Source organism: Leopardus geoffroyi, chromosome E2 (genome assembly GCF_018350155.1).
Source record: "Leopardus geoffroyi isolate Oge1 chromosome E2, O.geoffroyi_Oge1_pat1.0, whole genome shotgun sequence".
Classification (NCBI taxonomy): Eukaryota; Metazoa; Chordata; class Mammalia; order Carnivora; family Felidae; genus Leopardus; species Leopardus geoffroyi.
The window spans coordinates 60497333-60525231 of record NC_059335.1 but is presented as its reverse complement, the minus strand read 5'-3'; the positions used below and the strand labels follow the sequence as shown (position 1 = coordinate 60525231).

General features: G+C 63.5%; 1 protein-coding gene and 1 long non-coding RNA gene across 2 annotated transcripts in view; one reads left to right on the top strand and one right to left on the bottom strand.

The window, feature by feature from the left end:
• ZNF469 (zinc finger protein 469) overlaps positions 1 to 27899 on the bottom strand; it is a 114317-nt gene that overhangs the window by 15755 nt on the left and 70663 nt on the right.
• On the top strand, positions 38 to 1117 carry LOC123577760. The gene is made up of 3 exons (XR_006702073.1): positions 38 to 143; positions 230 to 378; positions 960 to 1117. It is a non-coding gene; the product is annotated as an uncharacterized LOC123577760 (long non-coding RNA).

Sequence of the window (27899 nt, the reverse complement as noted above, 5' to 3'; positions counted from 1 at the left end):
TCCCAAACCCCAGGCAACGTGAGAAGCCTCGCGCCCTACCCCGGCCCCATGGACCCTCCGTCCCGGTCCTGCTGGGGCAGCACTTGGGGCAGATTCCGGTGTTTCTTTCCAGAGCTTCTTGATGTAAATACCAGCAACTATGGGTAAGCGTCCACATCTCCCTCCGTCCTTCAACACGAGACAGTCGGCCACCCTCACTGTTCCCTGCCTTCCTTCTGGCATTTCGCAGCATCTCTTAGAGACCATCCCCAGGACTCCACAAATAGATTCCTGTCTGTCTGTCTGCCGGCTCATCTCTCCACCACACTCGGCTACGGAACATTCCGCAGGATGGACGGACGGCCTCCACAAATAGCAGGGTGACACGGACACTTGCAGGTGAGGCCCGCAGGGTACTAAGAAGAGATGGGGGGGGGGGCCAAGGGCAAGTGCATTTGTGATTTGGAGAGGGACTGTCAAGCCAGTCCCCATGGTGGTTACAGAATTTGGCCACAGATGCTTTGAGTTCCCTCCCTCCAAGCGGTGGAGCCCAATTCACTCCCCGTCTACACGGGCTGGACTTGGTGGCTCCCTAATGGGCAGGATATGGGGGTAGGGAGGGTGTTTGGCTTTAGAAATAGGTCATACGAGGCACTGTGGCTTCTGCCTGCTCTGTCAGTCACCCACTTGGGGGCCACTGGCCGCCATGTTGCAGGAACTCAGGAGCCCTGTGGGCAGGCCCACGAGCAAGGCACCGAGGCCTCCCGTCTGCAGCCGCGGGAACAACCACCCTGGAGGTGGTTCCTCCAGCCCCGGTCGGGCCTCCAGATGAGCCGGCAGCCCCTGCTGACCTTCGGGGCCACCAGCTGGGGAGGCCCCGAGCCAGGCCGCCCGGCTGAGATGCGCCCACATGCCTGACCCCCAGAGGCTGTGACAGGTCCCTGGACGCTGTGACAGGTGACAGACTTTTTTCCTTTCAGCTGCCATTTGTCACACAGTAGCGGACAACTCATCTCCCCGCCTGCGAGTCTTGAATTCCTCCCAAGATCCCAGGCTTTGATCGGAGCCCTGCGCCCACGCAGGGGTGCGCCCTTCCCCAGGGGCGGGCAGGCTGAGGCCCGCTGACTCCACCTGGAGCTCCCGCTATGCCTTCCCGCTACGCCTACGTGAATCACCACGAGCTGATTCATGGCTCCGCCTCGCGGAGTTCAGCGGGAAAGTCAACAGGTAACTACAGATGGGGAAACTGAGGCTCAGAAGCTGGTGGGACCTGTCCGTCATGCAGTGAGGCATGGGGTTGAGAAGCAGGCCTGCTTGAGATCGTGCTCCCGAGCTGGACACAGTGGCTGTGTCCTGTGGCCCAGCCACCCCTTCCCACCCCTGGGGATGCGGAGCCTGTGGGCAGAGCTCAGCTGCCCCATCACCCCGTTTGCTTGGCCCCGGGATGGTGGCTGTCTGCAGGACCCCAGGACACTCTATGCCCACTGCACCTCCAGGGGCTGGAGGACCCGTCTCCGGGGCTTAGACTGTGGGGTGGGGGTGGGGGCAGGGCAGCGTGTGCCCAGGGTTTCGGGTTCCTGGCCCTGCCCAGGCCCTTGGCAAAGCCCCCAGTGCGCATCGGTGTGGGTTTCAGAGGGCCTGGGGCCCCTTTGAAGTCGGGAGATCCAATCCCTTGGATCCCAGGCCACCCCAGGGAACCCCCAGGAGTGTGGGTAACTCCCTTCCCCTCAGAAACACTACCTGGCCGTTCTCGCCCTGGGTAACTCAAGACTGTGGTCGTGCAGGCTGGCTCTGGCCGGGGTGTGGGACAGCAGCTCCTGGTGAGAGGTGGTCCCGCCACAGGCCTGGACCCCTACCCTCCCGGTGCCCCCCATGACCCCTCGACCCCTGCACGGCGTCTGGCCTCTGCTCCTCCTCCTTCCCCTCCCCTTTCAACCTGCCCTGTTTCGCTGTGGCCTCTCTGATCCCGAGAATCCCCGCCTGGGAGGCCCCCTACTTCGCTCCCTTCTTCCTGATTCCCACCCACTTTCGGGGAGACAGCGCAGGATGGGGTCCGCCCCAGCCTGTAATTTAGGGACCGTCAGAGTCCTGACCTCCAGGGGTCGTTGTGGAGGAGCAAAGGGAGCAGCGCGCCCAGACCTTTCGAGCAGACCAGCACACGGCAAGCACCCGCTGGGTGTTTGCTCTTCCCGGGTCCTCCTGTCCACCTCTTCCCAGAAGCCCTCCTGGTGGCGTGTATCTCCCCCGTGAGATATGGCAGTTACTGATGACCCCCTCAGCTGCCAGGGCAGGACGTGTGCTCCCACACTGGCCCCTCTGCTCGCGGGATGCATGCGGGAGGGACTGTGCCCCCGACCTCCACGCGTGACCCTGCGCCTCCTGGCCTGTTTCCCCAGCTGTACACGCCCACCCCCCTCCATCTTCCATGACTGGTGACACGACACCCGGGGTCCTGAGCCGGCAGCGAGGCCCCGCCCCTCGCCCGGTGGCCCAGACGTCAGTGGATTCAGCTTCTCGGAGAAAGACGGGAGACAGCTGAAGAGACACGGGAGAGATGCATCTGTCCTTCTGTCCCCTCGTCCTGGCTGTCAGGGGCAGCGCGGTGGCATGGGGGTGGGGGGGTTTGGGAGTGATGAGGGGGAGGGTGGGGCCGTGCCCTAGGGTGGGCCCCAAGCCCGGCCCCCACCCTGAACGTTCCAGAACCAACGCGGTGGCAGCTCAGGCAGCACGCGCCGTGCCCCACGAGGGGGCAGCCACGGTTTCAGAGGCTGCTAGCTTTCCTTCCGGCTCCTGTCCTCCCCACGGAGCCCCGGGCGCATGAGACGCTGGTCCTGCTCCTTCCCTCACGTGGTCTCCCCGGCCGCCCTACCAGGCGGTCTCCTCCCCTTACAGAGGGGAAACTGAGGCACAAGAGGGGAGCGGGTGAGGGGGGCAGGTGCGGGTGTGACACGTGCGGCAACAGTGACAAGGGCAAGCGGCGGGGAGCCGGGTCTCGTGAGGGCGGCGACACCCATGGCCAAGCGTGGCCAGGCCTGGGGATCGGGGCTCCAGGCTGGGAGGCCCCTCGGGCTGCGGGTTCCCTGCTCTGCGCCTGGCTGCCCGGCCCTGCCTCCCCGGGTGCGCAGCACTCCTGGCCTGTGGCCTGGCCCCCTCCTCTGGCCTGTCCCCCTGGGGCGTGCTGGGCGGGGCCAGGGGTTGCTGGGCGGGGCCAGAGGAGCAGGTGCCAGCTCTGCTGGGCGGGGCTTGCGGCCCCAGGTCCTCCCCTAGGAGCGCGGCTGGGCAAAGGGAGAGGAGCACAGCCCTGCCTGCGCCCACCAGCCCCCCGCGCAGAGGCCCCTTCTGGCCAGACACTACCGCCCCAGCGCCCTCCACGGCCACGGCGCCCCCCACGCCCATCCCAGCCCCCTTCCCCGCCGGCCGAGCAGCCAGGTGCGCCCCGAGGCCTGGGGGCAGCTCAGTAGAGCCGCCGCCAGCCATACAGGGGCTTCCGGTCACCACCCGGGCTCTGGGCGCCGCAGTGTGGCTCCTTGTGACATTCCTTCTACAAATGCTCTCTTTTCCTTTTCCTTCAAACGCCGCCGCTTCGCTTAAAAAACTATCTGTTACCCGAGCGCTCAGATAAACCCGTGCAGGTGGAATTATATCTGCGATATGGCCCGAGGGTACGTTTAAGAATACTGCGCCAATTATCAGCTGCATTTATCTTAATTACTTTGGGGAAAGTGGAGGCAGGCGTTGCGAGGGGCCGGGAAGCTGTTTGTCTGCCCTTATCGGGTGCATATTTGAGATCCTTTAACAGGAAGGAGATAAGAGGAGCTCATGGGGAGAAGATGATGTCTTTGAAAATGACAGGGAGGGGGCTGGTGGGGACTCCTGCTTAAGGACAGGCCCGTCTCCCCCGTCCCTTTGTTCCGCACAGACCCTCGCTGGGGTGTGGAAACACTCCTGGAGGCAGCTCTCCACTTCCCAGACTGCAGGGGTCAGCGGCCCGCAGGCCAGACCGAGCCGCCCTCCCCCACCCACCCCCAGCCGCGTGGAGGAGACAGCATACACCCGCCTCCGACCAGGGCAGCAGACCTGATCCCCAGCGACGTGGGCGCTGGGGGTCCCAAGCAGGGGCTGGCAGGGTCCGACCGACACGTCACAGGGTTGTGCCGGCCAGACGGGAGGAGACGTAGCCGGCTGTCGTGTCCAGCCCTGCCCCAGGGGACGCTCCCTGAGCCTGAGCGGCCTGGTCTGGCACATCCTGATGGTCCGTGCGGTCTGGAACACGCTTGCCGGCCCAGCTAACCGCCTGGCATTAGCAAAGCCAGCAGAAATCAAAGGCGGGAGTCCTGGCCCGGTCACCACCCCTGCCGGGGGCTGTTCCCAGTGTGCGTACTGATTGGTGCCCTCCGGAACCCTGGGCGCCAGCAGCCCGGGGCGGCACAAGCCTGGCTCTCTAGGGACCTCGGAGCCCTCCCCTGCAGGACGGGAGTGGCCACACCATCCCACACGGGCTGAGCGGGGAAGTGCCACGAAGGGAGGTCGGGGAATTGAAAGCAAGGGAGCTGCGAAGTGGGGACCCAGGCGGGAAACTCAGTGTGGCTCCTGTGCCCTTATGCGCCCAGCTCGGGGTTCAGGGGACACTGTACCGCCTGGATCTTCCTGCCCCGCTGCCCTCTGCCCCCACCCCCCACCCTCCCTGGCACCGACTTGCCCTTTGCCAGCCTCCGCATCGCTGCACGTCGGGGAGCCCCTGCCTCGGTGCCCGGTGGCCATTCCCTTCCCTTCTCTCCTCCCCGGGGTCTAGCTCCAATGCCGACTCCTCCAGGAAGTCCTCCCCGACCACTGAGCTAGCACGGCCACCGTCCGAGGTCACTCTCTGGCCCTCTGGGGTTACTGCGGCACTGCCCCCACCTCCGCTGCAGGCAGCATGAGGGAGGGCCCAGCTGCCCTGCCCGGCCACGCTGGCTCAGGCCCCACGCTCCACTCCTTCCTGCCCAGGGTCCAGCACAGGCTGGAGCGGACCTGGCTGTGCCCAGCCTTGCTGCTAACCTCCCTGGGTGCCTCGGGCAAGCTCTGCAGTCCTCGGCTCATCCCTCTGTGAGATGGGCCAGATACCCCTCTCTGCACACACGTGCCCACATGCGTGCACACCCGTAAACATGCACACACGCCCACACCTGTGCACACTCACAAGCATGTACACACGTACAGGCTTATGCAAACACGCACAAACGCCCACACGTGTGCACACTTACGAGCATGTACACACTTACAGGTTTATGCAAACATGCACACACGAACCCATGCACACACACGTACCCGTATGCCCTCACCAAGGCTGTGGAGGGGCCGCAGGCTCTTAGACCCTGGACCCTGTTTCTCTGGGAGGAGCTGGCAGGCAGGAGGGGCCGCGCTGGGGGGGGGGGCGGCATCCGGGGCCTCTCCATCTCTGCCTTGGCACCTGAGTGCAGGAATGCCTGGTGGCAAGGCCAACACTCAGTGTCGGGAGCGTGTCCTACACTCTAAACGTGAACGCTGTGCCAACTCAGCCCCAGCACACGCTAGCTGCCCCCTGACCTATTCCTCGGGCAGTTCCCTGGCTAGAGGGACTAGGGACCTTTTGGGGCCCTCCCGGTCAGGGTCTGACATGCAGGGGTCACAGTGGGACTCAGCGGCCCCAGGAAACTCCCAGCCAAGTTGGGGGTGAACGAAACAAGTGCCCACTGTCCCAAAGCGGAGAGGCAGCTCGGCAGGACGTGGAGGGCGGTGGGTTTTTGGACATGCTAATGGCCAGCGTCAGAACTCCAGGGATCCAGGGAACCCACTTTTAAAACTAAAGCGGGCAAGGCGTCTTCAGATTGGCCTGGTGAGCAACTTGGTCTCGGAATTCTAGAACAAGGATGTTTGGGGGCACCTAGTTTAGTGTGCTCACTTCACAAATGGGAGCTGCAGCTCAGAGAGGGTGCTGGCTTGCTCAAGGCCACACAGCAGCAGAGCCTGGGCTCCGGGAGCCAAGGGCTTCGAGCTCCGGGCAAGGGCAGCACTCTAGCGATGCTTGAGGCACCTGTGGGCAGGAGCAGGGAGCTGGGAGCTGGGGTCTCCACCCCTGGCCCTCCAGAGAAGGGAAGAGACACTGCTCTGAGTGCCGGTCTGGAGCAGCTGGTCTGGAGAAGGACTGGGGCCACCCAGCTTGATAAGCGTCATCCCCGCCGGCCAGGCGGGGAATAGCGAGCGGCGAGAGTGACGTGGGGAGGGACCTGGGAGGTGTAGGTGGCCGGCCTCGTCCTGGCGCCCCCAGTCCCCAGGGTGGACCCTGCCCCCAATATGCTTGCAGACCTGAGGTCTCCTTGGGCCCTGCTGGAGCGGACAGCCCCTCTCAGAGACCTGGCCCTCTGTCCTTCTCAAGACCCCCCATCACGGCATCGGCCGGCCTCAGTCCCCTGGGCTCAGGGTCCCACTGGGAAAGCCCCTGAGGCTTCAAGGCTTCCCATGGCTCTGATTTCTGGGGAAGGACTCTCATCATCCCTCCCCCCAGACGTCCCATTAACACGTGACCGTTCGCGATCAAAGTCAGTTACTTGTCATTACTTTCGCCGCCCAGCACGAAGCCCTGAGTCCACTCTGTCAGGACAGTGGTGGCCCTGTCCGCAGGGGCTCTTTCAGCCGTCCCCCACGCACTCAGGGAGGGAGGTCTCCAGATCTTTGCCACCAAGGCTGGGCGGGGGGCCAGTGCCCGGAGGCAGAATCTGGGGCTCACCTAGACCCCCTGGCGCTGCGGCCCAGGGCATGCTTCAGGAAACTTGCAAGCTGTCACCCTGTGACCCTGACCGTGGCACGTGTCGGCGCAGAGGTCAGGTCCCGGCAACCGGGAGGGCAGAGCCAGCCACGGACCCTGGAACGATGGCTGGGCCCCGGTTGGGCTCCTGCTACTCCAGACCTTGGGATGATGTGCCCGGGGCCAGTCTTCCCTGCCTCCGGGCGGCCTGGGGAAGCAGCTTTAGACCCATTTCCCAGGTAAGGAAGCTGAGAAGTGAGTTGGCAGACAGCTATAGGGCTCCCGCTCTGTGCCCCGAGACCCCCAGGGAAGGCCAGGAAACCTTCTGACTTTTGGAAACTGAGTTTATCTTGTGCTGAGCGAGGCCTCCACGTGAGTCCCCTTGCCCCCCTTGGTGGGGACGTGGGGACGGCAGGGTTTAATGAGCTGTCTCCTGAGTGACAAGATGAATGAGCTTCCTCGGAGACCCCGTGGCTGTGTTAATTACTCCCCCGTCAGGTTCAGGATCCTATCAGCCTCCTTTTTCAATTAAAAGTGATTATAACTTCACTTCCCAAGGATGGACAGATTAGTACAACACTGGTGGGCAGCCTGGCGGGGGCGGGGTCCTCGGTGCTCAGGGCTCTGCGGAGTCAGGACGGGCCTGCGGGAGGAGGCGGGCACTAAGGGTGGCTGGCGGGCTGACGGGCCAGGCCATCCCCCCAGGGAGGCGCCTGTCGCATGCTGGGCTCAGGGGCCACACGTGCAGGAAGCAAGCACCCAATCCCGGTTTACAGATGAGGAAACCGAGGCTAGGAGTATAGGGGATGGGCTCGGGGTCACAGGGCTCCCGCGTGGTAGGCTGGGGCTGTATCACACAGAGGGGCCTGACCGGCTGGGACTGTCACAGCAGGAGGGCCCTGGGGACGTGGCCCGGGGTGGGGGGGGGAAGGGGGGGAGAGGGGGTCATGTGGTTCCATACCTGCTGGACTCCCACCCCTTCCCTGCTCCCTGCCTCTGGGGCCTGGCCTGGGGCGTGTCCTGCTGAGGTCTGTGGAGGGGGCGGGGCTCTCTGGTGGTGGGTGGGCCTTGAAGGCCAAGGGCTGGGGTGGGTGGACCTGCCCTGTCTGGGCCCGGGGTGGGGGATGTGCCGAGGAGCTAACTGCCTTGTCAGCCCTCTCAGGCCTAGAGGTGGTCCTGTCATTCTCCCTGTGGCTCAGATGAGAAACAGAGGCCCTGAGAGGGAAAGTGACTGTTTCAAGGCCCCAGGGCTGGAAGCCACACGGGGGATGGGCACTTCCTTCCTCGTCAGCAGCTTGGGGCAGTGACCTTCCTGACCTTCCGGCTAGTGTTCCCTGCCAGGCTGCCTGGGGTCCCGGGCCAGCCCCCTTGCTGTCCTCTGGCCACATGGTCTCGGCCAGTCTCCAGGCAGCTACAGTCAGAGGGCCTGGCCACGCTCTCCTGGGGCCCTGACTGGCCGACCGCTCCGATCTGAGCAGCATTCCCGAGGGCGCCTTTCCCGTGGGCAGGTGACCCCCGCTCCGCGGGGGCTGAGCTGGGTGTCGGGTGAGCCTCTGGCTGCAACAGCCTGGCTCTCGCGAGCCCCAGGTCCCGGGACTGCCCTCCCTCCATGGGCCTTGTCGCAGGCCCTTTGACCCGCCACAGGGCCTTTGCCCCTGCCCCTGCCGTCTTCTGCCGGGCGGTCCCCTGCCAGCTGTCCGCTATGCCGGCCCATCCTCCCTCCTAGCACCTGACGCAGAGTGGGCGCTCGAGTGTGGGGGCAACACCATCCTCCCGGGGACACGCGGCCTCTCAGCCTCCGGGTGGGTTTCCGGGACCCCCGGAGGCAGCTTGCCTCCCCCAGCCACCCACGGCCCGCTCCAGCCGTGGTGAGGCCTCTTCCCCCCCAGCACTCCCCACCTCCGCTCCCAACACACAGGCAGGGAGGGGGCAGGGCGGGCTCTGCCCAGGGGCCACGGGTCATGCGAGCCTCGAAGGCTTCTCTCCTGTCACGGCCACGGCCACGGCCCTGTTCTCAGGGCGGGAAGGGGTTCCCCAGGCAGTGTGTGTTGCCCCCCGCCCTGTCTTCATGAAGGCCACCTGGGAGGGGTGGGGGCGGCCTCTTGTCCAAAGCCTCCCGGCCTTCTGCTGGCTGGGTTCAGCCCGGCCGCACCCTCTCACACAAGCCCTGTTTGACTACCCTTCCCCCCGCCCCCCGCCAGGACTGAGCTTCTGAGTAGTTGTGCTGAGTCCCCAGGGCCAGGCGCTCCGCCTGGATAAGGAGGTTCAGGAGAAGTGTGGAGGCCATAACGCTGGAGCCCACGGGCGACGCAGGTTCGTGGCTGCGTGGGCACCGGCCGCCTGCCTGTGGCCCCCGGGAAACCCCGGGCTCTCGGCCGTTTCTGGAAAAGCCAGAAATCCAGGCGTTAGGGTGAAGTCTGCCCATTTGCAAACTTGGACTACAAATTCACATAAAACAAAATAGCGTTTGAACTGAAACTGCGGGGGCTGAAATTGAGCCTGTGGTTGGTCCCCTGTGACCTTTTTGTGGGCAGTTCACACTCCAGGCTGTCCCCGCCCCGGGAGCCCTCACCCACCCTCCCGCTCACTCCCTGCCTTCTGCATGCATTCCTTCAGCTCACTGACCGACTGACTCATTCGTTCATTCCCTCCCTCCCTCATTCCCTTGGCGAATTCCAGCCGAGCACCTCTGATGCTCCAGGCTCCCTGCCAGGAGCTGGGGCGTGACTCTGGATGGGGACACAGGTGCCACCGCACAGGGCTGATATCCCAGTGGGTCCAATTCAGGGCAATCAGGCCTCCAGAACACAGCTCTCCTGAGCCCACGGCTGGCGAAAGATGCTGTGCCCTGGGAAGTTCTCAGGATTTCCAGGAGCCCCACTGCAGAAGGAAGATCCTTCGCTGGCACAGGGGCTTGTGGGTCCCTCCACAGCAGGGCTCAGGGGGCTTATGTCACACAGGGGGCTGTGGAGACGAGCTTAGGGAGGTCTGAGGCTGGGGGCAGAGGGCTGCAAGGCCACGTGGGGCTGTGCAGACAGGAGGGGCGAGTGTGGGCCTGAGGCGGGAGCGCGGCAGGCTCCTCTGGAGGGGAGGGTGTGCTAGGCCACCTAAGCGGGCCCCTCCATGTGAAGACAGACACAGGGATAGAGCCGTGTGGCCACAGCCGAGGGACACCGGAGTCCCCAGGAGCTGGAAGAGGTGGGAAGGACCCTCCTTGGCACCTCTCAGGGGGTGGCCCCACCCGCTTCTCCACAAATGGCCCACTATTCCCCAGCCCTGCTCTGGCCTAAATCCTGGGACTCACTCCTGCCAACCCCATCCCCCCCCCCCCCACGCCAACCGCTAGCCCCGCCTGCTCGTGCACCTGCTCCTCCCCCATCCTGTTGGCCACCCAGCCGCCAGAGCCAGCCTCGCAGACACAGATGCCCAGGGACCCTCATGCCCACACACCTGCCTGGCCCTTCCCTCTGCCGGGAGCCCTGCTCCCAGATAGCTAGGGCCTGCACTCATGTGACCGCCACTCCACGGTCTCGGGACCCCCACCCTGTTTGCCAGCATGGCCGAGGGAAGCACCGAGCTGTGTCCCACCATTTCTCGGCTGGCTCTGTGGTGTCCCCTGAGGCCCTGACACTGACATCATCCCTGCTTTGCAAGTGAGGAAATGGTCATAGTGGGGGGGGAGGGGATCTCCTTTCCCTGCACACTGACCTGAGCCCAGGGCAGCAGGGGGGGGAACCTCCTTGGGTAGGAGCCACTCGCTGGGGGTTCTGGCTGCATGGCCCGTGGTGTGGCCTTCACAGGCCCCGCCCAGCCCCGTCCCCAGCAGCAGAGGAGCCAGCGGCCCCCAGGGGCACGGCTACATGACACGATATGCACTCATCCCAGACAAGGCCTGACTCTGACCGCAGAGGGTGCACGGGCCGAGGCCCTGCAGGGTCCTCCCTTCCTGCTCTCTGCTGCTTTGCTGTCAGTTAGAGGCAGAGGAGGAGGAAAGCGGGACGTTTTGCCAGGGGCTGAAACAGGCACTGGGACCATGATTTCCTTTGACGGCGTGTGGGGTGTGGGCACAGGCACCCCGCGCTCTGGCCTTTGAGGTGGAGGTGAGGAGAGAGGGGACCAGCTGGGGGCCAGAGAGGGTCTGTGCAAGGATGGGGCCCCCTCAGCACTGCCACTAGCCTGAGAGGCGCACGTGGCTCGAGTCACCCAGCCCAGGCCCCCTCTTAATCAAGTGGGGTGCTCGTGGGGCTGTGGGCATGGGGACCTGCCCCACGAGGTCCTGCGATCCCAGACCGCTGCGGGCCCCTGGGACCTCTAGAGACCCAGATTATTACAGGCTCTCGAGTGGGGACAGCGTCAGGTAGGGAAGGACGGGGCGGGGCACAGCTTTCTGCAGGCCGGTGACCCTCCGGGCGTCTCGGCCCCAGCCGAGGGTGACCCCGACTTTGGGGTGACGCTGCCCCGAGCCAAGCCCGCACATCCTGCTGCTCTGGGATGGGAGCCTCAGGGCCCGTTGGGGCTGCAGGAGGGGCGCCAGCCAGACGGAGAGGAAGCGGAGGTGATGTGCTCGTCCACTCTCCCTTCCCCCTGCATTGTGTCCCCAGGGTCCCCTCTCTTCCGGGACAGCAGGAGTGAACCCCACTCCATACACTAGAAAGTCAGACTCTGCCCTGCCCCTCCCTATCAGCAGGGGCAGGGTGGCGTGAACCACGTGAGGCAGGTCGACCCGGAGAGAGGGGTCCTGGCCCCGCTCACCTGCTGGGGGCCACGGGCCAGTCTGCCCGTCTCAAAAGTCCAGGCGCCACCATTTCCTGGCTGTGTGACCTCAGGCAGCTGATTGGGCCTCTCTGAGCCTCGTCTGCCCACCTGTAAGCGGGTCTGATGGTCACCTCATGGGGTCCACAGGGCCACATCACACGGCGTATGTAAAGCATTTAGCTCGCGATATACTCCAGCGAATGTTAGCTATTATTTCCCTACTATCGTTTTGAGAACAATCCATTTCCTACTGCCCTCCGCGTGCACCACAGGCCTAGAAACAAGGCAGGGATTTAGATATTTAAAAGGCGCTGCTATAGAAACCTCTCTCTGGGACTCCTTTTTCCCATCAGAAGAAATGTCCCCCAGCGCTGCCCACACCCGGGACTCTGGCTGGGATGGCGGGGCCTCGGCTGAGCAGGTTCTCCGGGAGGAGGGGGAGAGGGGGGATCTGGGGTCTCAGCCAGGCTGTGGGGGCCCCGCGGCTGCAGGACTCCTGTCCCCTCAACTGTCCAGCAGGTGGCGCCCGTTACACGGTTCCTGCGAGGGAGTCAGGGCGGTTTGTGTGTGCGCGCGCACGCGTCTGTACGTGCGCGTGTGTGCGCGCGTGCGTGTGCCTGCGCCTGTGTGTGCGTGCACGCGCGTGTGTGTGGGCGCGCGCGCGTGTGCATCTGTGTGTGTGCGGATGCGCCTGCGTGTGTGTGTGTGTGCGCGCGCCTGGGTGTGTGGGTGAGCGTGTGCGTGCACGTGTGTATGCGTGTGCATGCACACGCACGTGGGAGACTCTGGCGTGCGTGTGCACGCTCAGGCTGTGTATGTGCACGTGGTGGTCCCTCTGTCCTATCACCGATGACGTCCTGTCACCGTGCAGAACCCTGGGCTCTGAGCTCGGGGATGGTGACGCCACCACCGCCTCTGGCTCCTTTCAGATCTGGGGTCTACAGGTGGGGCTGGGCATGGGCTGGGAACATTCTCAAAGCAGATGTAGTACTTCAGGTGTAAGTGTGGAATCCAGGCATGCGGGCAAATGACACTTCTGTCCACACCTCAGGGACCCCTTGCACACATTGGGGACGGCGGCAGGGTCACGTGGCGGTTAAAGGAAATACCGCACGTCAAGTACCTCGCTCAGGGCCAGATACCTGGTGGGTCCTCTGTGCGACGATGACCGGCAAGGACACAAATTCATGCAGCACCGGGAACACTGGGAGGGGTCGGCAGTGAGGTCAAGGGCGTAACTGCCACCCCGTGCCCCTCCTTTGTGTGCCGCCGAGCAGAGACCACCGCCCACGGCCGCGACACCCTGCTCCCGGCACAGACCCGCGCACCCGCGGTCTCCGGGCGTGGCCGCCCCACGGATCGGGCGCAAGCGCCCGCCGTGAACACGAGGCCCAAGGTAGCGCCGGGCCAGCCAAGCCCCCGTGGCCTCCGCGCCGCGCCCACCTGCCGCTTCCGGCTGCCGGCGCCGGGGCTCCGGGCCCAGCTGCGGTCCCGCGGGAGAGCACGGCCCAGCGCCGCCCGCGGGCTGGCCCCGGGGGGTGTCTGGAGGGGCTGGCGGGCAGACGCCGCCACCTCCCGTGTTGTAGGCACATCTTGGTCGTTTTCCCCCAGATAAAATGTTTACACTCATTTTTAAGTAAGAACTTGGTCGGAAATAAAAGCAACCGGGCACCCCCGGAAATGGCACGGATGGGGCTCGGTTGGTCACGGTGGCGCACCCGTTGTTAGCGGAGCAACAGCCCACGCGATAAAGGCCGCGGCACAGAGGAGGATCCGGAAGCTTCCAGACGGCACGCGCCTCCCCTTGCCCCTCAAAGGTCGGAGTCTGGCTTTCTGACCCAGCGGGGGCCGCTTTCCCAATGGGAGAACCTGAGCGCGGGTCTCCTGCCGACCTCGCTGTCCTGGATCACGAAGCCCCCTCCCCGGACCCTGGCCGAGGGAGGCTGTCCAGGGCACCAGGCTTGGGGGACGGCCACTCTAGGAGCCACAGCAAGTGACCCCCGCCCCCAGCACCGGCCCGGCAAGCCCCGCTGCCCGCCCGCCCGGCCCCACGGCCACGGCCACGCGCTCGCTCCCGCCCCTCGGCCTGAGGAGGCCTGGCTGGACGCGGTGGCTCATGGCGGGGGTGGCGGCGGCTAGGCGGCTCGCTCCCGAGCCCTGTGGAAAGTTGTCCCTGGCTCCTGCCACCTTCCAGCTTTTCACATCTCAGCTGCTTTTAATTAGTTTCCTTCAAAGTCCCCCAAAGCAATGGAGCCACGTTAGCGCTAGCCAGCTGCCAAGACACTCCCGTGTGTGTGTGTTTGTGTGTGTGTGTTTGGGGGGCGGAGGGATGCGGAAGCCAGCTTGCCGTCGCTGAACTGCAGGGGCTTTTCCACCTCCGGGGCCAAGAGCTGCAGGGCTGAGGGCACTTCTGGCCTCGGCCCCTGGGTGGGCCGGGCAGGACTTGCTGGGCCGGCGGTGACCCCACGGGGGCGGCTGGGAGGGGCTGGTCTTGACTGCGGGAGACTCCCAACCTCGCCGGCACTTCCTCGGGGGCCTCTGAACCCGCGGGGCCCGCAGGACCCACCTAGACGCTGCTCCGCAGGGTCTTAGCCGTGCCAGCCGTGCAGGGGACCTGCGCCCAGCCTCGCCCAGCCACAGTGCCCTGCGGGCCACGAGGGGCCAGGCGGGAACGAGCGAGGCAGGAGCTGGGTGGCTGTAGGGGGTGTTCACGCCCTTTTCCTGGGGGCCTCGGCTGCCCCACCCCACCCACCGTGTCCCGGTGGCATCACAGCCCCAGCAGGGACATCTCTCTCAGGTCCCCAGCAGAAGCGTGGGTATTCCCGTGGACTTCTGTGATTTTCAAACAGCCCGTGGCCGAGCCAAACACACACGCTGGGTGGATTTGACCCGGGAGCTGCCAGCTCGCGATCCCCATCCTGCACGCGGCCGTGTCCCGAGGTTCAGGGCTGGAAACTTCTTGCTTCGCCCCATTTCTACCCCCGGGCCATCCTTGCAGCCGCACAAGTTCCCTCGGTGGGGACATCTGTTCCTTGCCTGCCCAGCACCCATCTTCCTGTTTCTGGCAACGGTACCTTGGGTTTCCTTTGGGGAGCCACCCTCCTCTCCACTCTGTCCACGTGGTTCTGGTGGGGCTCACCCTTCCCTTTCCATTAGACTGGACTCTGACGCCACCATTTGGACATCTGGATCCGGCTATGCCTGAAGCACGCCCCGTGGAGCCCAGTTTTGTGAGCTAACGGTCTCCTCTTTGCTTAACCTATTTTGAGTTACGTTCTATTCTTCTATGGCTGGAAAGTGTCCTCACCAATAGAGCCTCACGTGGGGGCCCACAGGTGACTTTGTTGGGCATTGGTCTTGTCATGGGCCGGCCACTGGCTGTCCTGAGGGGCCTGCCCTGCCCTGTGACTTGCTTTTTACCTTTCTCCTCACTTAGTCGCTTGGACTCACCTCTCTCCCAGGGGTCCATGCTTCCTGCCCGTGGCTCCCCTCTGTCCCCCACCCGGCCGCATGGACAGACCACCTGTGAGCACGTTCTTTTGTGCCTGTGGCATGAACCCTGTGCCTGCTGTGGGCCTCGAAGCAACCATTCTGCACCAGAGGTTTCCAGATTGTTCTAAGGCCTCCGGGTCTTCCTGAGGGATCTGGCATGGTTGACGTCCACACTCCAGGGACTACCGCTTCCAGGAGCTCAGCTATGACGCCGTCCCTTCCTCTCCATGCCAAGAGGGCCTCGCAGAATGTGGCTGAAAAGGGATATGGCCACAGGGAAGGCCTCAAATTCACTCTAGTTTAAATGAAAAAAGCCAACGACTCATTCACACCAGTAACGCATTCATACGCTCTTTGAAACACCCGACTGCTGACCACCGGTTTGTCCCCAAGGGCCCACTGCTTTTCTTGAAGTCTTTACAGGCAAAGTGATCTGGCATCTGGGATTCGCTTGGAAAAATGCAGCCGGAATAAGAATGGGGGCGGGGCTACCAAACCCACTCACAGTGGTCTGCACAACTATGAGGGCTCCTGTGTCAAGAAAAGAAACACCGAGGGTTGTAGGACAGCAGGGGCAAGTCTGGCAAACTGGGACACGTGGTCGCCATGCTGAATGGGCGCCCCCGCTCGCGCCCCCGCCCCGGCCTTGGGACTCGGGGTCCTGGGCTCTGCACTTCTCTCCTCCTCCCCCTCCAAGGGTCTGGACCTTGTAAAAGTTGAAAGGGTCGTGATCTATACACATCTCCCACATATTTGACCTCTGGTATGTGCGGCTGGGTGTTGGCATTTAGAGTTTTATCTTCCTAGGGCTGACTGGCCTTTTTATGGGGTCTTTCTGTTGTGCGCAGGCCGGTCGGATGAGAGTCAGCAGAGACCCCCGGAAAGCCTGACTGGCTGCATGACCCGGGTTAGCCCCCAGCCACCCTCCCCGGCTTGTTTCCTGACCGGGGGATGAGCTGGGTGAGGAAGACAAGTGGGGATGCACAGAGCCTGGCCCCTCTCTGTACCCCCAGGAGAGCAGTCATCGTGAGGCCCCAGGAAAGTGGGTAACGTGGAGGCCTGGGACACAGGTGTTGGCTCGGGGGAAACTGAGTTTCTCTTGGGATGTACAATCTCTGTCTCCAGAGCGCCCTCAAACTTGACACACCCACGGAGCGTCCTCTTCCCACAGCAGTGTCCCTAGACTGTCTCCTTGTCATCTTCCCTCATCACATTTCTGTGACTTCATCATCCAGCAACAAGTGCAGTGCCTGTTCATGACCTCCATCCACCTGTTCACCTGGATTAATTGGCTTCCTGTGTAAGATGGGAAGCTCCTGGGGGACAGGGCCTAGTTTGGCAGGTTCACAATGCCTGGAAAACCCAGTCATCCATCCATCCTTCCACATATTCATCTACCCACCATCCACCAATCCATCTACCTATCTATCCATCCATCCATCCACTCACCTATCTATCCATCCATCCATCCATCTACCTATCTATCCATCCATCTGTCCATCTGTCCATCCATCCTTCCACAATCCATCCATCCACGTACCCATCCATCTATCCATCCATCTATCCATCCAACCATCCATCCATCCATCCATCCATCCCCCCATCCACCTACCCATCCATCCAACCATCCATCCATCCATCCACCCATCCATCCTTCCACATATCCATCTACCCACCATCCACCAATCCATCTACCTACCCATCCATCCATCCATCCATCCACCCATCCATGATCCATCCACCCACCCACCTATCCATCCATCCATCCATCCATCCACCCATCCATCCATTTGTCCATCCATCCATCCATCCATCCACCCATCCATCCACCTATCCATCCATCCATCCATCCATCCATCCATCCATCCATCCATCCATTTGTTCATCCATCCAACCATCCATTTGTCCATCCATTTGTCCATCCATTTGTCCATCCATCCATCCATCCATCCATCCACCCATCCATGATCCATCCACCCACCCACCTATCCATCCATCCATCCATCCATCCACCCATCCATCCATTTGTCCATCCATCCATCCATCCATCCACCCATCCATCCACCTATCCATCCATCCATCCATCCATCCATCCATCCATCCATCCATCCATTTGTTCATCCATCCAACCATCCATCCATCCATCCATTTGTCCATCCATTTGTCCATCCATCCATCCATCCATCCATCCATCCATCCACCTATCTATCCATCCATCGTCCATCTGTCCATCCATCCTTCCACAATCCATCCATCCACGTACCCATCCATCTATCCATCCAACCATCCATCCATCCATCCATCCCCCCATCCACCTACCCACCCATCCATCCATCCATCCATCCATCCATCCATCCATCTATCCATCCATCCATCCATTTGTTCATCCATCCAACCATCCATCCATCTGTCCATTTGTCCATCCATCCATCCATCCATCCACCCATCTAACTTCCACATATCCATCTACCCACCCATCCACCAATCCATCCACCTATACTTCCATCCATCCACCCACACACCCATTTATCATCCATCCATCCATCCATCCACCCATTCATCTGCCCTCCCACCTCACTCACCTACTCAGCCATCTATTCATTGTCAGGACTAGAATTCAGGTCTGTGGTCTCAAGTGTTGGACTTTAGCCTTGGCTCACTGCAGGGCTGAGGGAGCAAAATCTTGGGAGTAAGCAAGTGCCCCATCATGTAACCCTTAATACCCTGAAAGAAAACCTGACATGACTGGAGCTGGGTGGCCTGGGTGCCCATAGAACTACCACCAACAGCCTCTGTCCCATGGCTGCGAGAAGGGACAAGCTGTCCCCTCCCATAGGGTCACTCCTGCTCAGCCTGGGGTCCTGTGGGAGGAGGGACCTTATGTGGCCATCTGGAGTCTGGATGACCCCTTTCTGCTCGAGCCTGCAGAGGATCTCCGGGCCTTGTAGGCCAGAGCTGAGGCTAGGGGTTGGGGAGCCAGACTTGACCCATGACGTGGCCTGTCCTTCCCCTGGAGTAGATGCTCCTGCATCCCCTAGAAGGGGACAGTGGCCTGCGGTCTCTCGGCCCCTTCCTATCCCCTGTGCCATCCCTGGTTGCCTTCTCTGGGCCTGCTTGAACGTGCCAGGGTCCTTGAAGACACTCCCATGCTACCCTGATAACGGAGCTGACTGCCGATGTCCCAAAGAGGCAAAGCGACCTGCCTAGGACACCAAGAGGCACGGATGGAGTGGGGTGCAATCCCACGTGTCCTGAGTCTCGGACTAGAGGTCCCACGCTGTGGCCACCAGCCAGCGCAGGGCTGAGCCTGCCCGAGGCCTCCTGTCTCTGCCGCTGTTCTCACAGCCGGGTTGATCTGGAGAGACTGATCCCTCTGAGGAGGCTGCTGGGCTTGGAGGGTCTCCAAAGCAGGCACACCTGGGAGAGAGGGCTGGCTGCCTGGGGTGCTCTTGGAGTGGCCCAGCTGGCCTCTGCTCAAACTTGAGGGTCACATGCCCACGTGCCAACCAAATGCAGCCCCTGAGTGGCCTGGGCAGGGCCAGCAGCAGCACCGCCACCAGCCTGTGGAGCCATGAAGTGATACATTGTCGTCCGAAGACTCGGGGCTTGGGGCTCTTTGTTACACAGCAGTAGACAGCTGTGGTACTCGGGGGCCCTCGGCTCTAGTGTCCTCATCTGTTAAACGGGGATAACATAGCCCCATGGGGTGGCTGCTCACTAAATGAGATGGCACGGGTCAGGCCGTCAGCACGGTGAGTGCTGCCCGGGGACCACTGGCTGCACTGCCATCACCTGCTTTGTCCCCAGACCCATGAAAACGGCCCCTCTGCTGGAGGGAAGGGATGTGGATGAGATCTGGCCGCGTGGTCACAGGTCCCACCCTAGAAGCTCGGGCTGAGTGAGATCTAAGTTCCTGCCTGCAAGTCCTGTCTCCCTCCTGGGGTGCCGGCCGCACTCCTGCCCCACAGCTCCCCGGACTTCGCGTCCGTGCCCTGCGTGCGGGGCCAGCATGGGATGTGAGGGGCGGGAAGACCGGACCCCCAGGCCCCCCGCCGGTCACCGCGAAGAGGCAGACGGCACACAGAGGTCCTTCCGACTGCACGGCCAGGGGGCTGGGATCAAAGGCCCCAGCCGGGGAAGCGGACGGATCGCTTCTTCCGGCATTTTCTTTATTTGCCCATAGAGAGCACTTTCTGAGCATTTTGTTTTGTCTTCTCTGACCGGGCTCTGTCCAGCATGCCGACGAGGCCTTGCGCTGCCAGCCTGGTGGGGCGGCACCCTCTCCCACGCGTGGCCCTGCACAGCAACAGAGGTGCCTGACCTGTGCCTCAGGGTCTGGCCCCAGCGGCAGGCTGGAGGCTGGGTTCCTGTCTGCTGTCACTCCCACACACCCAGGCCCAGCCCGTCTGGGACAGGAGGGGCCCGAGGTCATCCCAGGCTGGGAATGCCAACGTTTGCGGCCACTGAGACCTCGATTCAAACGTCCAAAAGAAATCTTGCAGGGGAGAATCTATCCATCTGTCATCTATCTAGCTATGTGTATATCCATTTATATCCCTATCTGTGTATTGATCTATCATCTACTGATCTATCAATCTATCATCTATCAATCAGTCATCTATCTCTATCTATCTATTGACCTATCACCTATCACTCTATTATCTCTGTCTCTATCCCTTCACTGACTACCTACATAACTACCCACCACTCTCCTCTATCTCACACATACGTACATAATGCTTACATAAATGTTTGGATTCGTATTTATTTGCTGGGCAAAGATCACGAACGTAGGAAGGTGCACAGGCCTGCGCTCCCAGACCTATGGGAAAATCCTGAAACTTTCCAGCTCAATATCCCTCCTTCTTTACCCTAACCTTCCCCAGTAGTTGGGAGGGAGCCAGCAGACCCACATGACAAAGGGCCAAAGACTGGAGGAGAAGGAAAGAAAGGTTAGCCCACGTGACCCAGACCCGTCCCAGGGCCCTGCATCTGTCCCTGGGTCATGCAGACGGAGTGGACAGTGGGCGTAGATTCACCAACGAGAGGCTTCCCTGGGACCTCTTGCTGGGGTGGTGGCAGGCGGGACAGGGGCCTGAGCCGTGGGGGCCTTTTTGCCACCCTCCGGAGGGTCTCCCGAGAGTGGGGTCAACACAGAGGAAGGCAGAGCCGTGAGACGAAGAGAGGCTGACTCCTGAGGCGCTGTCTGGGAACCTGGATCCAACAGTGCCTGAAGCCCACTTGTCATTCCAAGTTATTTTCAGTCCCACCAGCCAGTAGGTCCCTTTCACGCCGTGTGACTTGTGTTTCTGTCACTTGGCAGTCACCCAAAGCACCAGGATGTGAACATATGGCTGACGGCCAAGCTACAAGTAGGGTTACAAGGAGAAGTGACCGAGTGGCGGTGGAAGGCAGGTCGTGGAGGTGCTGAAGGGGTGCAGGGCATCCCTGTGGGTGTCTGCCCGGGGCAGGCCTGACCCCTCCTAAGCCCCCCAGGAGCCGCACGTACCCGCAGGGGGGGTGACCAGCCAGGGAAGGTGAGGCAGAGCTCACCTCGGATAGCTCAGGGTCGTGACCTTCAGGGACACGTGTCTAGAGGGGCGGCCGGGGGCCGTCTGAACGCAGCGAGTGCTCTGACCGATCGGGGCCACTGGGCGGGACCGACCTCCAACGACCTCCCGGGGCTGGGGGCACATGTTCCGGAAGGTCGCCGGCCCCGGGCTGCAGGACGACCAAACACGGGTGACAGAGGACTTTAGATTCGCGTGTCTGGGTTCAAGCCCTTCTCCTTGCTGGGCGTGCAGCTCGGAGCCTCCAATCCCAGGGCGCTCCCGGGACCCAGCCAGGGGGGTCCGTGAGAACACCAGCCATCTGGGCGTGGTCCTAGCACGGGGCCGGGAACGTGGTGCCCAGGACGGCACACACAGGCCAGGTGTGCAGTTTGCACACACACAGCCACGGTCGTACATTTAACACCGAGTCACGCGACATGACACGTGTGTGGCACACGGTATCATGCACAACACGCCCGGGGCCGTGTTCATATACACAAACCACCCGCGCTAACACAGGCCTGCTTGCAGCTATATCTGTACGTCCACCTGTTTCCCGAGCTTCCCAACTGGCCGTCCGTGATTGGAAGAGAAACTTGCCCCTGAGGCCCCGCCTACACAGTCTGCCGCCAGGTAGAGGGGTGCGGGGCCATTTCACCCCCGGGGCCACCTGAGCCAGCAGTGAGGCAGTGTGGCCCAGGTCCCAGGGCAGGGAGGCCAGTGGTGCGAAGCCACGACAGGGGAGCCGGGAGGGGGCACAGGGGAGCAGGAAGGGGGAGCAGGGAGTTGGGGGGGGGCACAGGGGAGTCGGGAGGGGGTACTGGGGAGCTTGGAGGGGATACAGGGGAGCTGGGAGGGGGAACAGAGGAGTTGGGGGGCACAGGGGAGCAAGGAGGGGGCACAGGGGAGAAGGGAGGGGGCACAGGGGAGTCAGGAGGGGGTACGGGACAGGTTGAGAGGTCTGGGCACTCTGGGATGGGCCAGGTGCCTGTGGGGACCCGGAGGACAGAGACCACACACAAATGACCGTGCACAATCCCAAGGCCCGAGTTTCCATGGACACCGCTGCACGTCCCCTGCCTTCCAGGGCCATGAAACGACCAGGCCCGGCTGGTTCTAGGTGCTCGCCGGCCGGCGGGGGAGATGCCCACATGGCCCGAGGGAGCGAGGGGCAGGAGCCGGCTGGTGGGGCGTCCGGGCGTCCGGGCGTCCCGCGGGCTGCCCCGGGTGCTTGCCACGCCGTGGCGCCCCGCACGTGCGCACGTGCCCGGCCTTCCACCCTGGGGACCCCTGACAACTCTCACAAACGCAGACTACACTGTTGGGATGAGGGTATTTTGTTACGTCGGTTAAAGAAAATCTTCACGCAATTCGCGACCCCTCTTTCTTTTCCACACGAAGCCACCGAGGGATCTGAAGCGATCGGCTACCTTGCACCCTGCTTCTCTTGACGGCGCCGGTACCAGACGGCGAGCCCCTTCCTGCCGAGGCCCCACGGCTGCCCCACACCTGGGGGCCTCGCCACTGTCCCGGACGGCACGGGCCTGAGACGCCCGGTGGCCAGAAAGCTGGGCAAGGGGCGTCCACGCCGCCTTCTGCGGGAACGAGGCCAGTTGCCGGACAGCGGTCCTGCCCCACGGCTGGCAAAGCACTTCCCGGGAGGCGGGACTTGTGAGGCCCAGGGACGGGTGGGGGGACCGAGGCTGGAGGAGGCGAAATGCTGGGACGAAGGCCCACGCCTGCCCGGCTGACCCTCACCCTGAGCCCCTCCCCCAGCCCCTCCGCGATGGGGTCTCCTGGTCCCCGTGGGGCTCAGCTCAGAGCAGCCTGGGGAAAGTCCGGGTTCGCTGTTTTAGTTGCTCCGGGGGGCCAGGCACAGGAGGTCCTCAGGCCTAAGCGCACAGACCCAGGTGCCCAGCGCCCAACGGCGGGCCCCTCCGGGAGCTTCCGAGACGTTAATTATTCCCCAGGCACCGGCCCGGCATAAATACAGCCTAGACATCCAAGAAAAGCACGCTGCCGGGATGGGGAGTCTTTCCCAGGGCTAAATGCAGCCTCGGCAACGGGCACGTCGGCGAGCGCGCTCAGATAACAATCGGATTCCGCAGGCCCCGAGCTGACCCTGCGGCGGGCACGCTCCCACTCACCGGGAGTGACCGCCGTGGCCGGGCGCAGAGGGCCGCCGGCTGTCTTTCTTCCGCTGGGAGGGCACTCCAGGGCGGGGAGCAGGAATGCACGTGGGCCGGTCCGCGTTGAGCGTGTATTTATAAATGGGGCACAGCTGCCAGCCGAGTGGTACCCGCGAGGTCAGCTTCCTGCCAGGTCCCGCGGCCAGATGTTTACTGAGATTGCAGAGAGACCGTTCCGCCCACGCGCGCCCAGATTCATTCCACATCTACGCTCCGAGGCTGCTCCGTGCCTGGGCCTGGCCGGGCTCCAGGCGCTCAGAGAGGAGAGGCACCCCGGCACTTGAGACGTGGGACCGGCACACACAGGGTGGATTTAGAAGGGAGCAAGGAGGCAAGGGGACTCGTGCCGCCTTGGTGGGGGGAACCTTCTCAGAGAGGAGGCGGGGCAGGATGGGAGGTGGGTTTTGAAGGATGGATAGGAGTTTTCCGGACATCACGAGGAGGGAAAAATAGCACGGTGCCACGGCTTGGCGGTGAGCAAGGGGCGTGGTGCCACCCCGGGTGCTAGGAACACGGCATGCAGGGAAGAAAAGGTGAGAGTTTCAGCGGGTCCTGAGCCGCACGTGGGCGCGGTTTCCAGGGGAGCTTGTTAAGAGGCAGGTCCCAGGGCCACCCCATCGCACAGCTGGGCGAGGCCGGGCGTCTGATCTGGGGCCACTGACCCCAGTCTGAGAAACCGAGGCTCAGAGAAGGAACGGAAGTCTGGAGGGGCTTCCTGGAGGCCGTGGGGGAAGAGGTGTGGGGGGATGGGCATCCAGGGGCTCCGCGGTTGAGGGACACCCGGACGCCGAGGGGCGCGGCGGCCACAGGCACACTGAGAGCCCGTGAGGGGCTGGTCGCAGCGAAGACTCCGATTAGACATAAAACACGCACGGGACTCTGCCCTGGTTTTACACTGAGCGCCGCGATGATGCGATTTCGGGTGTCACGTGTTACAGAAAGCGAACTGCATCCGTTGGCTTTACGTCCTTGAATGCGGCTCCCATCGCTTTCCAAACTGCCTGTGCACCTTGGTCCCCGGCTCGCGCAGAACTGCAGACGTGCCCGCTCTCAGACACAGTGACGCTCGCACGCACACACATGCACGTGCTCACGGCACCCTCACACGCGAACGCGCAGGCACACACGTGTGCACGCACAGACACTCAGGCGCGCACACGCGCACACAGGGGCGGGCTCACACCCCCGATGCACACATGTCGAGTGGGGAGTGGGGGCGACTGTCCCAGAGCTGGCCAAGGACCCCACGCGGCTGTCTTCCTCTCCTCGGCTGCCCCCTCATGGGCCCCTCGTGGCCTGGGGCAAAGGGGCCACGGACTCGTGCTGTGGTATAGGAGCCCTGTCAGAGTGGTGGCTGGAGGGCTCTCTCCCAAAGTGGGGCCGGCCCCCCCCCCGGTCCTGCCCTCCTCTTTCTAGAGTCGGTGGCCCCCCACTTCCTGTGTCTCATCCACCAGAGGCCCCCGTCAGGCACCTGCTGACTTTCCTCCGGGTGCTAAGCGCAAAGCCGCTGCCCGCGTCCCCGATGGCCCCGGCCAGACTGTGAACTGTCACAGTGGGGGTGGGGGCACCGGAGCACGGCCTGGCCCCCGAGCGGCCGTGTGCCGGTGGCCGCTAGATACGTGCGGGACGCACAGAGGGCGCCCAGCACTGTGGCTGTCCTGGGGGGACTCTGAGCACCAGTTACGTATGGCTGAGGAGAAGTCAGACGGCCCAGGGGGACGCCGAGCCCCCAGCACCCCTGACCCTGCTGCCGTTGTGTCCCTGCGAGATACCGCTCGGCAAGGGCCAGCCTGGCGGTGCCCCGGAGCGCCTGTCAGCCGTTGCCCGCGAGAGCCGGGGAAGGCGGGCGCCCCTTGCCCTGTGTGCCCGGCGTCAGGTTAGGTGGCCTGGCCTGAGCCCCCGAGGCCTCTGACAGCTCCCTGCTGGGTGGGTTTCGGGCAGATGTCTTCACCTCTCTGGGGTAAGAGTGGTGGATTCTGGTACTTACTGGGTATGTCCATTCTGATCGTGCATTCTGGAACTCTGAAAAGAGCCACAGGACAGGCTCGGGGGGCCCTGGGTCCGGGTTGGGGCAGGCCAGAGCTAAAGCCCCGGTGATCACCAGACCTCGGTGAGTGATGTTTGGGTCTCCTGGGGTCAGTGCCCCATAATTATGCGATTATTCCCTCTCTGCAGTGTGCGGGGAAGGCTGGGAGAAGGAAGAGCGGTAGAAGCTTCCGGCACCGTAGCGGGTCCCTCCCTGAGGGTCTGGGCCCTTCCCTCCAGGGACGCTGTGAGGAAGAGAACGGGAAACGTGTGTGGACAGCGGGTGCCCAGGAGAAGCCTGAGGCTGGGGCAGGGGCCAGAGGGCAGAGCGTCCCGCAGGACAGGCCCTGAGGCTGTGACTGCCACTCTCTCTGCCTCGACTTCCCCTTCTGTGTGCCGCCGCGGACCCCGGGGTCCCGCTCCCGGACCCCGTCCTGGAGAAGTACAGAGACACGCCCCACAGAGACGCGCTCACACGCGGCCCCGGCAGCAGCCGAGAGCCGCCGGTGGATGTGATGCACGCACAGCGGAGTATCACTCAGCCACAAAAAGGGACGAGGCACCGATGCGTCCACAGCGCGGACGCCCCGTGACGACGTTACGACCGGAAAACGTCAGGCGGTCGCAGCAAGAAACACACTGTGATTTCATTCATGTGAACTGTCCTGAGCAGGCAAACCCAGAGAGGCCGAAAGTGGAGGCGTGGTTTCCAGGGCCGACGGGGGCGGGGGTGGGGTGGGGGTGGGGGGTGACCGCCGCAGGGTGCGCGCTTTTTTTCGGGGGGATGAAAGTGTTCTAGAAGGAGGCAGTGGTCGTGGTTGCACAGCCTCGTGAAGGCACTACAACCACAGAACTCGCCCTTTGAAAGGGTGAGCCGGGTGCCCTGCGAGGTGTCCCCACTGTGTCGGGCTGACCGGGGACATGGGACGGCCCACCAGCAGCTGGCACACCGCCCCTGCTGAGGGGACACGTCCCCCAGCACCCGGCCCCGGCCCCGGTCCCCCTCCGCCCCGTCCAGTCAGGGGTCTCGGCACCAACCACCCCCCCCCCAACCGGCCGCCCCAGCACGAGCCCAGAGAAGCCCCGCTCCGCAGGGTCCCCAGGGGGCGGCTCCCGGCCAGCCACACGGGGGCCAGGGGGGCGGGCGCTGTTTGCACACGGACACCTTGGCCCAGCGGCCCTGCAGGAATGTGGAAAATGCAGCGGCCGCATCTGCAGGCGGCATCTGTACCCAGGCCGTCGGAAAGCCTCAGTGGCCGCTCATGAATGCGGATTTTGTTTGGCCTGTTTGCCTGGGACACGGGCCCTGTGAGGAGCCCTGAGTCAGGACACAGGCTGGGAGCAGGCGGCCAGGGATGGAATGTCCCCGTCCTGCCCCGTCCCGCCCGCCCCGCAGCAGGGCCCGAGGGGTGAGGAGGGGGCCGCTGTCGTGGGCGCCCCCTCACGGCCCCGCGGCCTCCGCCCCCTCGCCGGCCGCCGTCCCTGGGGTCCAGCTGTGCCCGGAAGGCGGCCTCACCCGGCCCCTGTGGGGCATCGCTGCCTAGTCCTGGCCTCGCAGCCAGAGCGCGGGCGCTGGCCGGGGGCTCTGAGGGGTCCCCGCGCCCACGCTGCTCCCCCTCCAGGCCCCCCGCGAGAGGAGGCCGCCCTGGGGGAGGGGGCACGGCTCCGTGGCGGCTCCCAGAGGCTTCGAGCACTGGGTGATGGGAAACAGGGTGGCAAGGCGGCCTGGGGCCACCATCAGGGTTGGCCGGCAAAGCCCGGGGCCCCGGACGAGCCCTGCCGTCCCCCCCACCCCACCCCCGACCCCATGGTCATACACGGAGCTTCTATTTGGGACACTCCTTCCCAAAGCTTGATCTGTGTGAACAGGGGTGTCATCCTCAGAGACCATCTCAATCCCGACAAGGGCTGGGTGACTAGTGAGCAGAAAACCTATAGCTTGATGCCGGGGTCACGGCCCCCAAACGGCCAATGGAGTCGCTGACCTCACTCTCCGGTGGCTGGGAAGCGGGACGGGGGGTCCCCTGCCTGGCCTGCCACCCCGCTTCCTAGCCCTCCCCAGACCCGGCCTGACGCGCCCGGGCCAAGGGTGCATCTACAAGAGAGGGACGTTGACCCACAATACTGAGGGTCCCGGACGCTCGGCAGCACCGACAGGGGAGGAGGGAAGCCTAGGCCAGCGGTGATAGAGGTCTGCCTCTCCGGGCCCCAGAAGGGGCGGCTTCCCGCGCCCGTACGTGACAGGATGCGAGTGACGTCCTCAGGAGCCAGGACAGCGGTCTAAAGTGTGACCGCCACTCCCGCTCTGGGTCCCTTTGGGTGGCTCCCTGGGTGGACACGGCCCCACAGCGTGCAGACGCCTGCTGAGCAGAGTGTGGGCTGGGTGTCCCTGTGCAGTGAACGACCTGCTCAACTGTACAGGCCCACTCTTCCTTCTACCCAGGGAGACGGTGGGTCCTCAGCTGACCTCACGGCGGGACTAAAGTATAAGATTGCAATCGGTCCCTGAGGACAGTATCTGTCACCCCAGCCACGGCTACGGAGACACAGTGAGGATAAACCAGCAAGGGACAGGCCAAAGAAACAGGACCTTGGCACCTGCGAGGCCGTCCGTCTCTATCCTACATCCTCCCCACGCTCCGTTCAGCCTCCAACACGCAGTCAGCGGGTGCTATCAGAGACTGAGGTTGGCAACAGGACCCCAGGAGCCCCCGGCCAGTGTGGGCGGAGAGCCCCTCCGTCGGGCTCGGCAGGGACAGGGCTTTGAAAGGCGGACATGTGACTGCCCACCCCCGACGAAGGGTGGGATGCCGGAAGGGTTGAGGGCGGAGCAGAGGGCAGTTCTGACGGGGCAGGGGACCACACGCCATGGCAAGGAGGCGGCTGGCAGGTGGAGAAGGGAGACAGGATGCTGGGTGTCCGGCGGGGGGGCGGGGGGTGAGGTCACAGGCAGGAGGTGGAAAGGGGGAGCAGCGTCCCGAGAATCGGCCCCGGGGACTGCGGTCAGGGAGGAGAACGGGGTGGGACGGCGGCCAGCCTGGAATGCAGGTTTCCAGCTTTAGCTGTCGGCAGCGGTGGGACGGGGAGCTGGTCGCACCCTTCCCGGTCTCGTCCCTTCTGCACCCATGTACAATGAACCAAAGT